The 15828-nt window shown below is 52.9% G+C and overlaps 1 long non-coding RNA gene across 1 annotated transcript in view; it reads right to left on the reverse strand.

Moving 5' to 3' along the window:
* Positions 1-10787: 10787 nt before the first annotated feature.
* The window catches only part of LOC121037348 (uncharacterized), a 13585-nt gene continuing 8544 nt past the window's right edge, over positions 10788-15828 (reverse strand). Inside the window, exon 3 of the long non-coding RNA XR_005793729.1 lies at positions 10788-11030. This is a non-coding gene — a long non-coding RNA (uncharacterized LOC121037348). The remainder of the gene's footprint in view (positions 11031-15828) is intronic.

Here is a 15828-nt window from a genome sequence, read left to right on the forward strand (position 1 = left end):
GGTCTGCTCGTGGCTTCTTTTCCAGCCGGCTTAGCGTTGTGTTCGTGTTCTTCCACTTTAAAGAGAAAAGGGAACTGGAGAGTCTTGTTGTGACATGTTTTTGAACCTGGACTTGGTTTCCTTGGGGGACGCTGAGGCAACAGCGATGTCACCAGCCCGCAAGGGACGCTGCGCAAGGCGGTGGCCAGGCCGCTGCCGGGACGAGACCCCAGTGAAAGACCCTCCGTCTCCTGGGCCTCCGCGATGCAAGCGGAGCCTGGACGGTGGTGCCTTGTCAGGCCCGGAGCACCTGGTGGCAGCGGGGCAGATACACGGGGACAGCCCCAGGGAGCTGGGGACCCTCCCCCTGGGCGGTTAGCGTCTTGGTGCCCCAGTTACAGAATGATCACCATCTCGGGTCTCGTGAAGTTTGGCTGTTTTTATTTGCGTCAGACCTGCTCTTCGGTCATCACAGCCTCCCTCCGAGGCAGGTCCCCACCCTCCTCCTCTTCATCACCGCCGTCGTCACCCCCACTCTGCACACTGGGAGGCTGAGGCCCGGAGAGGCTGTGACCTTCAGCAGGACACGCAGCAGGCGGTGGGGGGCCAGGATGCGAATGCCGTCCCGCCAGCTCCCGGCTCGGGCCGGACATGCCGGGTCCCAAACCCAGGGCAGAGAGAGGCTGGTAGGGGGGTGGCCCCGGGGATGTCAGTGCTGGGCAGGTCGGAGAAGCAGCTCACGTGGACACCGACACTTGTGCCGGAGGCACGGCAGCCTGTCCCACTCGGCCCGGGCCCCGGGCCGCCCCTCCCGCCCCCCCTCCTGCCCCCTGCCCACCCCTCCCTCAAGACCCGGTGTTCACATCCGCCCCCCTTCCCCCCTCACACTGAGCATTCTGCTCACGGCACCGCCCGGCCCACCTCCTCACCTGCCCGCACCTCCCCAGTCCCCCTCCCCACCAAGTCCCTCTTGTCTCTGCCACCCAGGCGGGGCGCCCCCTGTGGCCCACAGCCCAGACTGGCGCTGTGACTTAGGTGGGTCTCCCCATGACCCTGAGTCGGTCTCATGTAAACTCTCCCTCACCCCAGACCTATCTTTCAGAGGCGAGGCTTTCTTTTCTTTTCTTTTTTTTTTTAGGTTTATTCATTTTTCAGACAGAGAGAGACAGAGTGCAAGCAGGAAAGGGGCAGAGAGAGAAGGAGACACAGAATCCAAAGCGGGATCCAGGCTCGGAGCTGTCGGCACAGAGCCCGACGTGGGGCTCGAACTCATGAACCGCGAGATCATGACCTGAGCCGAAGTCAGACACTTAATTAACTGAGCCACCCAGGCGCCTCGGCTTTCTTTTGAGCCAGGTGACTGACCACCCCCAGCCCCCTGCCCCAGGTCTGGGACAGCACCTGCTGGGCATCAGCGGCCTCAGCAAAGAGAGGGGCCTCTGCCTGTCGTTTCTAGATGAGACCACCTCCCTTCAGTTCACCCTGCGGACGGAGGCTACCATTCAAAGTTCTCCATAAAGACGACCTCATACGTGACCCCAGGGCCACCAACACCCTGAGCCCCAGTTAGCCCTCAGGCCCCACTGCCGCCTCAAGGGGCTTTCTCAGCACGCCGAGCCCCCAGACCCTTCAAGCCCAGACCCTCAGCCCAGGCCTGCTCACCCACCAGGTTAGGCCCCATCGCACACGTGACCTCCACAGCCCCCCAGGCTCACCGCCACCAGTGCTCCACACCCGCGAGGACCGGGATGCCTCGTGGCTTAGTGGAGCCAAGGCTGAGTTCTGGCTCCGGGACAGAGGGAGGGAAGGAGAAAGGAAAATGCGAAGCATACACATGCCTGTGTTTGTCCAGTCAGGCCGTGGCTCACCGCCATTCATCTCCCGCTGTGTGAGTTTTCACTGGCTGCGCTCAGTGAAGGTCCCAGGGATCCCGCAGACGGCAGAGTCCCCTGAGCTACGGGGACCTACCAGGGGCCTCGGGACGTGCGGCCAGGCTTGCCTGTCCACCCAGTACTGACGCTTACAGAAACGCTGGGGTCCCGCCTGCATAAAGCTGACGATAGCTGCTCCTAGATGGTATAGTTGGGGTGACTTTTTGCGTTCTTTCTCGCATTTTCTGTGTGATCTGAGCTCTTTAGGGTCAGAATGTATCTTTTATAAAAGGGACAAGACTATTATTATTCATCGTTATGATCAGTATTGTTTTAATCACCCGGCGCCATCTTGAAAAACAGATTTCCTCAGGGCAGTTCTGTGTGATTCTGATTCTCTGGGCCTGGGGTAGGACCAGGGGCAGGACCCCATTGACCCGGGTGGGCAGCCCATCTGGGGAACCCCTGGTGCTCCCCAGAACCTCCCTGATGAGGGTCACCTGAGCGCTGGTCCCACAAACACAGCCCCAGGCCCGGGCCGGGACGCCCAGGCGAGGCTGTCCACATGGCCGGCTGGCCTGGAATGAATCTCCCCCAGGACGGTGGGGGCTGATCTCCAGCTCTGCGTCCTGGAGGATGACACAGCCATGAGTCACCCACGGGAATCCAATCAAACCTGAGCTGGAAACGAGGAGGGGGAGGTCAGCCAGGTGGCAGCTGTGGCCAACAGAAGACCCGTCAGTCCCTCTGGAAGCCTGCAGACTTCGTGCTCACTCAGATGGGGGGAGTTTGTCCCAACTTCAGCCTTCCAGGGACTTTTGAGACTCTAAGGACATTATCTTTTTTTCTTTCTTTCTTTCATTTTTTTTTTGGCCCATGCTTCCACCTAAAGTCAAGCCTTCCACTCATGCTGTGAGTTCCGTTCTTTCTCCACTACTCGAGCACATTGGTCTAGCAATTGTCTCTTCTCTTCCGCACCGTCCGGTTACCTCTCGGCACCGGATTATTCCCATCATCGTACAAGTGCGCCTAAACATACCTCACCTTAAAGTAAGAAAAGGGAAGCTTCACTCACTTGCCCTCACACGCTTCTCCAGCAACAACTTCAATTCTCTGCTTCTCTTTCAGCATTCTGAAAAGAGTTGCCTCCACTTACCGTTCCTACCTCTCTCCCTCCTGTCTTCTCTTGAACCCACGCCAGCCGGGCTTTTTCTCCACCACCGCCTCGACTCTTTTCAAGATCGTCGGCAGCTCTACACCGCCCAAGGCGACGAGCAGTTCTCCGTCATTGTCCTATTTAACCTATTGGCATGTGACACGGCTGACCACCTCCTCCTTTCGTAAGTCCTTTCTTTACTTGGCCTCTTGAGCACATCACACCCTCCTGCTTCTCTTCGGACTCCCATTGGCCATTCTTCTTGGCTTCGTCTGCTGGTAGCTGGACTTCACTCTGATCTGTAAAGGTTGGAGGACCCCCAGGTACTGTCCTGGGACTGTGTTCCTCCATCTAACTCACTCTCTTGATCTCTTCTCACCTCTTGGCACTGACTGTTGTGCAGATGCTGATGACTCTCAGATATTGACCTTCACCTAGGACCTCTGCTCTGAATACCACACCTGCGTATCCAACTGCTTGGTTAACAATCCCGATGAGATGCGTGACTTTCGGGTCACATACAAAAATGTTCAAAACCAAACGACTGATTTCCACCCCACAACGCCTCTTTCTACATTTTTCCTGGTAAGGGGGACCCCATTCTTCCAGTTCCTTAGACCCAAAACCTTGAGCTCGTTTTTAGTCCTCTTTCCAGTGGTGTGCAGGTAAATGTGTAACAGCGGGCTCTCAGCTCTGAAGGGTGGGCAGTGGAGGAAGGCCCAAATTCTCTGTGTAAATACCACCATCATTACCTATTTGTAGCTGCAAATGTCACATCACAGGACACTCGAGGTGGGAAGGATGCCTAGCGGCACGCTGTTACATAGCGTTTCCACACACAGGTGCAAAAGACAAGAAGAACTTCAAGAGCATGGGTAATTGTAAAAACGGTGGTCAAATAGTTAGGAGGTGATGGATGTTTCATATTTATTTATTCTTGCCTTTTTGTTCTAGGGGTATTTTCTTGGAGAACAAACGGGGAACGTTCAGGAGCCAACGCGACAGAGGAGCTCAACCAGGGCAAAGAATCTGGGAGCCAGCCGACGATGAACCACTCCCCGAGTAAAGCCACGGTCAGTAGACATTACGGGACCACTTCACTGTGAACTATTTAAGTCCAAGTCCACAGATGAGCCGACATGGCCAGCTCAAGAGCCCCAGAAACCCAAATGCCAAGGTCCCTTCACACTTGGAACATAAAACATACGAGTCACAGCTCACAGAGGCAAGAGACTGCGGGGTGGTGGGGCTTCTGGCTCCTTCCACAGCATGGCTGCGGGGGACCTTCTGCTATGGGGCACGTGCACCCAGCCACCTGCCAAGAATTGGGGTGCAAGTTTGGTGGGAAAAGCTGTGGTAAAGAGACCATGGTCAATTGGGCCCTGAGCTCCAGTGTGGGAGACTGGTTTGCCCCCAAGCCGAAACACTGGCCAAAGGAAACACTAAGGAGCTATCCCAAATGACGGTGGCCACGGCATCAGCCTCACAAGCTAAGATACAAACAGAAAATTGATGGGGACAAGTCCTCCCTTCTAAAGTAGATGATTGAAAGCTGCGTGGGCTGAATGGGTCCCCCCAAATCCATGTGCTGAAGCCCTAACCTCCAGTGGGATGGTATTTGGAGGTGGGGCCTCGGGGAGATAATTAGGGGTGGGTGACATCATGTGAGCGGGGCCCCCATTATGGGCCTGTCGTTCTTATAAGAGGCGAAGTCAGAGCTCTCTCTCCTCCATGGGAAGACAGAGCTAGAAACCAGGAAGAGAGCGTTTGCCAGGGGGCAGCCGGGCTGGCACCCTGCATTTGGAAGTCCAGCCTCCAGACCTGTGAGAAACAGAGATCTGTTGGTCAAGCCCCCGGCTACGGTGCTTTGTTATGGTGGCTGTGTAGAAAATATTACTGAGGTATTTAACATTTTCCTTTTCAAAAAGCACTGCTGTCTGTGAGGTCACCTTATGATCCGGCCTCTAAGGAACCATATCTGGTAGGAAACTCATCCACAGGTAAACACCCCTCCGCACTCCTGAAAGAACTTTCCAGAACCTCCTTCTGCGTTGAGGAGAGGGCACCCCTTCTTCACGTGTGAACACCAGCAGGTGTCTCTCCCATAAAGCAAGTCTTGACAGGAAAAGGTGAAGGGGAGGAGAACAGGATGGTCAGGGTGGGTGAGTTGATAGAACATTCCATCCACGAATGCCCAACTGACTTGTCAGCAAGGCCCTGCCAGTTTTTAAGATTTTATCAACTACGATGAGCTTCTCAGAACATGAGCCCGTGGAGGGTCATAGGTGAATGTTAAGATTCAATCAGAGCCTTTTCACTATTCAACTTCCTCTTCTAACTGCTGGGGCCTACCTCCAGCACACACAATATGCTCCCCCTTAGTCCCAGTGAACAGCTCTTCGTGAGCCTCTGAAAGTCTTTTTTTTTTTTTTTGAATGTTTATGATTTTTGAGACAAAGAGAGAGCAAGCATGAGTTGGGGGGCGGGAGCAGAAAGAGGGAGAGAGAATCCCAAGCAGGTTCCGTGCTCTCGGCATAGAACCCAACGCGGGGCTCGATCCCACGAACGGTGAGATCCCGACCTGAGCCCAAATCAAGAGTCGGACAGTTAACCAACTGAGCCACCCAGGCGCCCCTGCTTCTGAGAGTCTTTACTGGCTTTCTCTGGCTATCAACTCCCCTGCGGCCCTGGAGTCTCAGACTGGGTGACCCCAGAGCCTGGGTTCCAGTCAGGGCATAGGCCTGGGGTTCAAAATTTAAGGGGCACCGAAAACCCTAATCAAGAAAAATAATATTTTAACGTAATGTTATTCTACATAATCAAAATGAATACAAAACAAGAAGAAAAACCAAAACCGTGATGAACAAAGTACCAAAAGTTTAAATAAAAGTAGGATCCTCCGGGGACAACAAGAAATACGTAAGGGTCTACTTCCCAGACAAGGCGAGGAGGCCAGGGCCAGGCCTCAGAGCCAGTCTCAGGGCCAACACGCCAGCCCTGAGTGTTGTCTCACGGCAGTTATTCCCAGGGGGCCGGGCCCAAGGTCGCTGCACCCCCTCGAAGGGTCCTGGACTCCCAGCACGAGGGCGATTCCAGGGATCCCCCCGGTCCCAGCACTTGAATCATCGACGGTGATGAACCAGTGTGGGTTTCGTTTCTCAACTTCCAATCCATCACGGGTTGATACTTTTGTAAAACACAATAAAAAGTAAATTTCTAGAAAGATGATGTGGAAAAAAGGATACCAAACACAAGCCAACTTTTTAATTACCATATTCCATTCTAATAGTACATGTCGTATCATCATATGCAACAGATCATTACTCGCTCACATGGCTGCCATGTGTCTAAATGCCTGCTCTAAATTTTTGTACTTCCTAGATCATTAACAGCCCATGCCCGGCCAGGACATGACATGCCCGGTCATGTCGTACTGAGTAACACAGATCTGGCCCCGCCCCCCTTCCAGAAAGCAAGGGGACCAAGCACTGGGGACCGTAGGGTCTGCTTCTGCACCCCCCTCACCATCCCCACCCCATGGGGCCGAGCACATTCCCATCTCTCTTCACAACAAATTGTTGGTTCTCAGTCTGAGTGAGCACCCAGCCTGCTGTCCCGGTGACGGAAGCAGGATGACTGGTCCCCGGGGACGATCAAGAACACAGAGAACTGAGAACGAAGGGAAATCGGCTGTCCTCCTTCCCCGCACTCTCGCCTTCCTCCCTCCTTGTCCAGACCTTATTGGCTGATTCCAGAAGCCCTTCCAAGGCACCAGAGCCAGGATCCATGTCCTGCCCCTTTATGATCTCAGGGGCACGGTGGCTTCTCCTCTGTCACCCCACACCTGGGGCTGCCGCGCAGTTTCCCCGGGCTCAGCGTGCCTCTCGAGGGACATCCAAAACCTCCCCTTCCCTTGTTCAGCAGCAAGCATCCTCGGGGCTCCCTCTTAGGGGGATCAGATGCCAACAAGGGGCCAGTCATTAATGGGCACGAAAATACTACAAATAATGACAGCCACATACACTGAGCCCTGACACGAACAGGCGAGGTGCCAAATGCTTTTAATGATGATCCGATTCCAACCTCATGACTGTAAGATGGGTATTATTATCAATCCCGGGTTACAGATGGGAAAACTGAGGCTCGCAGGGTTAAGTCCCTTGCCCGAAGGCTCAGAGCCCTGAGTGCCAGAACAGGAGTCCCACTCCTCATGTGTGGGGTCTCTTCCCAGGGCAAAGACGGATGGGGTCAACAGGGAGAAACCCAGGTGGGAAAGACGATGCGTGCCTCACCTGGGTGGATGCATCTCCTGGGTGGAGCCCCAGTGGTCATCCCTGGCTCTCCTGATGGCCCTTCTGTCACTGGGGGTAGGGGCCACCCCATTCCTGCTCCGCTGGGCACCAGCCGAAAGATGGAGGTGTTCCCGTCAGTGGACCGTCCCCGGCATGAAGGAAGGGTACGCAAAAGAACACGAGAAAGGCAGACAAGGCAAGTGCCAGACTCGGAAATGCACGCCAGGAACTCAGACTTCCCTGGGAGCAGGGAGCTATGAGTGGTTCCCCAGAAGGGAGGGGGTGTCACTAGGACTGCGTGTGGGGTTGCCTATGAAGCCGGGAGGGACTGAGCAGGAGACAGGACGGCAGGCTACCGCAACCATCCAGGCCCAGGGCAATGCCGTCTGAGCCAGGGAGAGCGGGCAGGGACGGGAGGAGACGGTGGAGGCCAGGCCCACTTCCGGAAAGCGGCAGGTCCTAAGGCTGAGAGCCAGATAAGCAACGGTGCCATCTCGCTGGTCCTCCCACACCCCTTCAGCCCTTCCCGGCTTGTTTCCTAAACCTAACAGGAGTGCAAATCGCCTTCGAAAATCACACTGCCCAGTTCAAGCTCCCTGATGAGGGCTCCAGGGGCTTATCCCCTCAGCGAACACAGCTCTGATGCTGAGAAAGTTACTTGAGCCATCATCTAGTATACGGGTTGGGACACTGAGAATTCAAACCCCTTTTCTGGTGCTCAGACCGCCAGCCCCAGGCCTTCACCCCCTCCTCGCTGGCCGGCCTCCTGATGTCATAGTGAGTCTGTTAGGGTGCGTCCTCAGTAAGAATGTGACAGGTGGAGCCCTGTTGGGAAATGACAGGGGGGCGGGGAGGGTGTCCGAAAGCCTCACACGTCCCCGGCCACGCGAGGGAGGGGCGGGAAGGCCAAGGACAGGACACGGAGGGGCGGGGCTTCTCTCTAAAGATGGGGCTTAGTGGCCCATTTTAGACATTAGGAAACTGAGGCCACGGAGACTAAGCAGCGGGTGACACCGAGGCAAGAGCCCAAACCAGGGCCGAGTTCCGGTTCTTTCAAGCCCTAGAGAACCATCCTCTGCTTTGGAATTGTGTTGTCCATCCAGCCCTGTTGACTTTCTCAGAGATCCCTTTCTCCTGGAAGGTGTCTCCTCAAATTTACGATTTAAACACGGAGGCCGACACGGGAGCCCACGAGGCCCAGGTAGAGGGGGAGTGACTCTGAGACGCTGCTTCCGGAATCCACAGACAGAGCTAGACCCCAGGCTCACTTCTTTCAGATTTATGACCTCTGTCCTCTGCGGGCACCAGGGAGGGCCTGGGACAGCCCACGTGCCCCCCGCCTCCCCCACCAGCGGCTCTCACATCCCCAGGCTCAGCGAGTTTCGTCTGCTGGTGAACCAAGGGGAGGGCCTGCCCCGCGTTTTGGGGCCTCTCCAGAAAGACCAGAAGGGGGGGGGTGCATGGCAGCCTCTGGGAGAGGGGCGCCAGCCTGAGGCAGTGGGGGGCTCTCAGGAAACCCTTACCCAGACCTGACGAGGGAGACACGGGGCCCGGCACGTGGCAGACAAAAAATGTGTCACCGGTGAGAAAAACTGACAGACAGTGGAAAAAGAAAGGCCTTCTCGGTTTCCACAGGAGCAGGGCCGGGTAGCAGGAATTTTGAAGGGGTGATTCTGTGGGCTGCCAACTAAGATTCATTCACGAGGGAATTCCTGAAACAGGACTTTGCGGCCCAGGAAACGGGGAGTTTGTGGTAAACCCGGAGACGGTTGGGACTCAGAGAGACTCAAGGCGGCATCCGTCCCCACCTGATATCTGAATTCTCCCCACGTCACCCTCAACAAGTGCCACCCGCAAATCACAGCACACACTCCTTCTCTCCCCTGCTCACAAGTGCCCACTGCCCTCGACCCGGGGGTAGCGGGTCCAGCTGAAAGCCACTGTCTGGGGGGCTGGGGGGGGGGGTTGAGGGCTATCTGACAGGTATGCACCCCACTGTCTGGGGGGGTAAGGGCGATCCAACAGGTAACTGGAAATGACAACACCTATGACAGGACCCACCCTGAAAGGTCTGACTTTCTCTGGAGAGTCAGGTAAGGCCCCTCCTGAGCACTTGGCTCAAGCTGGAGAATGAGCCAAGAATGAGAATGAGAATGTGCGACTTAGACAAAAGGAGGGCGTGTGGGGGTGGGGAGCGGGTGTGCGCGCACGTGCGGGGGCGAGCACGCGGGCACGGGCGTGTGAGGATGGATGCGTGTGTGTGTGTGAAGGGAAACGGGTGTGTGCGTGCAAGAGAGGGTTGAAGAACTCCGTGTGGGTGCGTGTGTGTGTGTGTTCACACGGACGTGTGTGTGAACGAGCACGAGTGATACGCACGGGCAGGCACGTGTGTTCGTGTGAACATACAGATGCGCACCTTGCGTGTACGTGGAGCGTGAGGCTACACGTAAATGTGCGTGAGCGTGTGTCTATGAATATGTGAGTGTGTGTGTGTGTGTGTCCATGTGTGCTCGTGCAGGGGTGAGTGTGCACAACATATTTTTGTGTGCGAATGTGTTCACGTGTATGTGAGTGTGAGTTTCCGCATGCACGGGTGTGAGCATGTTTGCACGATTGTGTACACACGTGGGGGAGTCTGGGCATGTCCCTACGGGTGTATTTGCGTGTGTGTCTGTGTCTGCACGTGTCTCAGTGTTTCTATGCACATGCATGTGTGGGCACGTTCCTGTGCGTGCCCGTACTTTGTGTGGATGGGTGTGTGTGTGTGTGTGTGTGTGCGTCTGTGTATGTGGTGTGGACACGTTCCTGCGTGTGAGCGTGCTTACGAATGCACGTGTGTGCCCATCCATGTGGGCCAGCAGGGATTGTTCGCAGAAGGACAAGAACAGCCGGTGTCGGGGGAGCACGGAGAGCAAGTCCCGTAGCACGAGATGCCACCGGGCCTTGATGGCCAAGTCCACCACCACAGTCTTCGTGTAAAGCCTGAGACAGCTGAGCAGGTGTGTGACATGTGACATCTGCATGTGAGAATGAGCTTCTCCGATTGCTTGCAGGGGCCTAGGCTGTGAGAGGGGAAGTCACGTTCTCGGAGGGACAGTCTGGAGCTTTGGCAGTCATCTGACGGGGCCCTCCCCACCGTGGGCTGTACCCAGAAGTACATAAACATCACCACAACCTCCGGCTTCTTCTTCTTTTTTTTTTTTTTAAGTTTATTTATTTATTTTTTTTTGAGAGAGACAGAGCATGTGCACGAGGAGCCAGGGAAGGGGCACAGAGAGAGAGGGAGAGGATCCCAAGCGAGCTCTGTGCAGTCAGCGAAGAGCTCAACGCGGGGCTCGATCTCATGAACCCAAGATCATGACCTGAGCTGAAATCAAGAGTCGGGTGCCTAACCGACTGAGCCACCCAGGCGCCCCCCCCCCCCCAACTGCTTCCACCTTGTATCTCAAAGTCTATTGGTTGTTTTTTTCCTAGTTAAGTGGTCCCGGTTCCCCAGCTGCCCTAGGACCGTCCCTCCTAAATAGGCTGCAGCATCCGCAAACTTCTCGCGGCGGCACCCCTGATCCTGTAGCCTGGATTCTGGACCTCATATTTCTGTTAATCCAGCCTGGGCTCAAATGGAGGCCACTCTTCGCGGCTGACGTGGTCCTGTGTTCCAGTCCAAGAGCCCGGTCGTCCTCCCACGGGGCTTCTGAGTCTCTCATGGAGCAGCTGAGCAGAGCCCAAAACTAGCTGGAAGACAGAAGGCATAGAAGATACCAAGAGCCCATACAAGGCAAGGGGCTGATGCATAAGCTATGGACTAGAGTTCACATCTACATGGTTTAAATCTACAGAGAGGATCAAGAGGCTAATGACTTCATCTGTCTGTTTCCTTTCTGTAAATAGGGCAAACAGGGCTGTGGCGAGGAGAAATATACACAAACCAGCTAGCATGGGTTCCGGTGTTTGGCTCACGCTGCGATAGGTAGCCTCCAGACGACCCCCAGTGGTTCGCACCTCCTGGCTGATTCACAGCCTTGTGGAGTCCTTCGCCTTCCCACCGAACACAGATATCGTGGAAATGTCACCGGTGCCATGCTGCGGATACGGATGTGACATCCAAGTCCGGGTCATAGGATACATGGAGCTTCTGACTCCTCTCTCCCCCCCCACCACTTGCTCTGAGAGAAGCTGGCCGCCATGTTGTGAGGACACCCAGGCAGCCACGTGGAGAGGTCCAGGAACTGGGAGAAGGAAGAGGAAGGAACTGAGGGCCCCCTGCCAACAGCCAGCGCCAGCCCACCGGCCACCCGTGTGGAGCCGACTTGGAGGACAATCCTCCAGCCCCAGACCAACCTTCAAATGACAGCAGCACCAGGTGACATCTGAATGTGCCCTGATGGGAGACCCCAAGCCAGAAGCACTCTGCGCAGCCACTCCCAAATTCCTGACCCGCAGACACTGTTGGAGTCACTGTGTATTGCTGTTTCAAACCACTAGATTTGGGGGTAATCTGTTACACAGTAATAGACGATCAATGCAGCTCTACACAGCAACTATTGTTTGAGGCCATTTATTTGAGGAGAGGTGGTTACGAGCCTCTGGTCACTGCTCAGCCTATTTAGGTAGTCCAAAGCTCCCAGATGAGAACAAGAAAGGCCGTTCGGCGGGAGCATGAGGCTGGGGTGGGGGGAAGCGGGGGGCGGAGAGGGTGCAGCTGAGACATGGCTATCTAAGTGCCCCTGCACAGGAAGGAGAATAATGGCATTGAATGAGCTACGAGTGTTCCAGAAGATAAGCAGAGAAATGCTTCCAGTGTATGCCCAGTCAATTATAACCTATGGACAGCAGGTGCAAAAAGTAGAGTGATATTTTTAAAATAATAATTTCCCAGACTTGGCGCCGTGTTCACGAGACCCGGCCAGCTATCCAGAGCATGGTTCCCACAAAGGACAGACAAATCCCACAGGATGTTACGATTTTACCCCTAAAGGACCACTTGGGAAATGGAAGCGTCTGAATATTGGTTCTGAGCCAAGGTAAGACTGGACTCCAGGGTCCTGCGATTCAACGCACGGCCTCGGGTTTGGGGCGGGGATGGCAGAAGGACCCCGGTACTGACATGGACTGCCCGTCTCTAAGCCCAGATTTCTTCACACACAGGACTGGGGTATCAGCACTGCCTTAAACATCACTGGACTGTGAAGATTAAAGTCGGTGAGGCATATAAACGTGTGCCTTGCAAATCGTAAAGTGCCTACAAACAGGGGTGCCTGAGTGGCTCAATCACTTAAGCATCTGACTCTTGATTTCAGCTCAGGTCATGATCTCACGGTTTGTGGGTTTGAGCCCCACAGTGGGCTCTGGGCTGACAGCACAGAGCCTGCTTGGGATTCTCTCTCTCCTTCTCTCTCTCTCTCTCTGCTCCTCCCCTGCTTGTGCTCTGTCTCTCTCAAAATAAATAAATAAACTTAAAGGGGGGGGGGCACCTGGGTGGCTCAGTCGGGTAAGCATTCGACTTTGGCTCAGGTCATGAGCTCACAGTTCATGGGTTCGAGCCCCACATCAGGCCCTGTGCTGACAGCTCAGAGCCTGGAACCTGCTTCAGATTCTGTGTCTCCGTCTCTCTCTCTCTGCCCCTCCCCTGCTCACACTCTTTCTCTCTCAAAAATAAATAAACATAATTTTTTTAATAAAAGAAAGAAAAATACCTACAAAGAAATGTAGAGGGCCTTTTTTTTTTTCATAAGGCACTAACTGTCTCAGGGACAACAGTGAAGACTGAAATAGAAGACAAGACACCAGGAACAGGGCAAAGCCAGAGACTCCATGCCCTTACCAGAATCCAAGGACCTAGATTCTGTTCCCAGCCGCAGAATCTGCCAGCGGTGTGACCCTAAGCAAGTCATTTTCCTTGATTGTGAAACAAGGAAGTGGAGCTGAAATGTCTCCAACGGCCCTTCTAATCCAATGTCTATTATATACCTAGGGGATCCAACAACATGATTAACAAGACTAAACTAACAGATACTGAGTTTTGTGCCCCACAAGCAGAAAATATACCTTTTTCTCAGGTTGGTGATGGAGCATTGACAAAATCTTACCACATACATGTCCAAAAAGATGAACTTTTTAAATTACAAAGAGCAGAAATTATACAAGCCATTTTCCAAACCACAAAATCCAACAAAAGCTACACTGGAATGACAAAAAATCTGAAGATGATAGATAGATAGATAGATAGATAGATAATAGAGAGACACAGAGAGAGAGAGAGAGAAAGAGAGAGAGAGAATAGACAGACAGGTGATAAGATAGATATCAATAAACAAGAGCCTATTTGAAAACTAAAATATTCTTCCTATTGAGTTTAGAAAATGAATAATACAACAGAAAATTAGAATATGACTTGTCGAAACTCATCACATACCATCAAAGCTCTATTTGGAGGTAAATTCATTAATATAAAGATGTCTTCATTATTAAAATAAAACACTACAGTTTCCCCTTCTGCAACGAAGCATGAATAACTCCATGGACCACTCCCTACTGAGATAAGCGAAGCTGGCAAAAACTATTTCTAAAAAACAAAACAAAACAAAACAAAAAACAGAACCATTTAAAGTTTCTGGGAACGGTCCTAAGAGCATATGACAAATGAGGAAACATCTGTTCGGCAACATCTAGAACCGCAAGAACATTCTAGAACATCTAGAACAGCAAGAATCTAGCACATCTTGGCCACAAGAACATTTCTCTCCCCCCTCTCGGGCTCAGCTGTACAGAAACTTCCCCTGGGGGAGGGGGTGCAGCCAAAGAAGTCAGGGCTCCCTGTCCCCCCATCAGCTGGGAAAGACAGGCCACCAGCATTTTCATGCCCTCCAACTCCAAGTCGAAAAGGCTAAATTCCTGGGGAGTGTGGCAGAGAGGTCGAGGCTACCTTCCTCCTAGCCACCTCAGGCAGAGCAGGCCAGGAAGATGGGGCCCCCAGCTCCCCTCCTCCCAGCGGGCTCCTAAGGCACTGTATCCATGGGAGAGACAAGCTCAGAAGCCCAGAAGCACCCAGGGCTAGAGCTCAGAGTTTGCCCAGGAAGAAGGCAGTGCCTGAGAAAGGAGAGCTCCAAGGAACCGACTGTATTTAAAACAGAATGTGGGGAAGTTCAAGCCCAAGGACACTCCTGAAAACAAGAGCCCCTCTTAATTTAGAGCAACCAGCTAAACCAAAAGCTAGCTGGTCCACCAGAGAGAAACAAGGAAAGAGACAGCCAAGAAGTGTCCTCCTGGACTCCAAACAAGCCTCGAAGACTGCCTGAACTTAACTGGATCAGACCAGGGAACAATTTATGCCCCAGGACATTTTGAAAACAATTGAGCAATCAGCCGGTGATTAGTGGAAACGGGCTGGGTCCAGCACCAAAGGAAGCAGACAACTTCACAAAGAGATCAGGAACAGACACCAAGAGGGCGAAGACCCTGCCATCCCAGGGTGGAGGGGCTCTGCCCAAGAACGTACTCTCAGAGGTTAAAGAATGTTCCAAAATGGATCATGGTGATGGATGCACAGTTTGGGGAATATACTAAAAACCACTGAGTTGTATACTTCGAATGAATGAACTCATGATGAGTGAAGTACATCTCAACAAAATTATTAACAGAAATAGGCAAAGAGTGCGCTTATCTTGATGAGCACCAAGAAATGTCTAAACCTGTTGAATCATTCTATCATACACCTGAAATGAATGTATCACTGTATCTTAATTATACTTGAATAAAAATATTTTTTAACAAAATAAACTTTAAGGGGAGCCTGGGTGGCTCAGCCGGTGAAGCGTCTGGCTTCGGCTCAGGTCATGATCTCACGGTCCGTGAGTTCGAGCCCCACGTCGGGCCCTGTGCTGACAGCTTGGAGCCTGGAGCCTGCTTCAGATTCTGTGTCTCCCTCTCTCTCTCTGCCCCTCTCCCGCTCACGTTCTGTCTCTCCAAAATAAATAAATGTTAAAAAGATAAATAAAATAAAATAAAATAAACTGAAAGATACAGAAGATAAATTACTTACATAGTCCTCTCTGTATTATTTCAAAGAATCCAGTCTTAAGAAAAGATGATGGAATTAATGAATAATTTACTTTTTGGACAGCTTGCTACTCTTGGTGGGGTTTTGGAATGGCGGGAGTTGGGAGCCGAAGGCCAAGAAGGAATTCTTGAGATCTTTGGTGCAAAAAAAGGTGATTTTATTAAAGCACGGGGACGGGACCCGTGGGCAGAAAGAGCTGCCCTGGGGCTATGAAGAGTGACTGGTTACATACTATGAAGTTGGGGAGGTAAAGTCAAAAGGGAGGCCTCCAGAGAGACTTGGATATGCTAAAGAGGACTCCTAAGATATCTGAGACCTTGCTGTCGTCAAGCCAAGGTTGTTTTTCCTCTAATAAGGCATTAGCATTATGACAGTAGGATGTTCCTGGAGAACCCCCTGTATTGGCCTCAAGTATTTGTCAATGGGCTGCAGGTTATAAGGAAATTTTTTTTTCTTTTTTTTTTTTTTCTTCTT

This window comes from Herpailurus yagouaroundi, unplaced genomic scaffold (genome assembly GCF_014898765.1).
Source record: "Herpailurus yagouaroundi ecotype Mexico unplaced genomic scaffold, PumYag 163, whole genome shotgun sequence".
Lineage (NCBI taxonomy): Eukaryota > Metazoa > Chordata > Mammalia > Carnivora > Felidae > Herpailurus > Herpailurus yagouaroundi.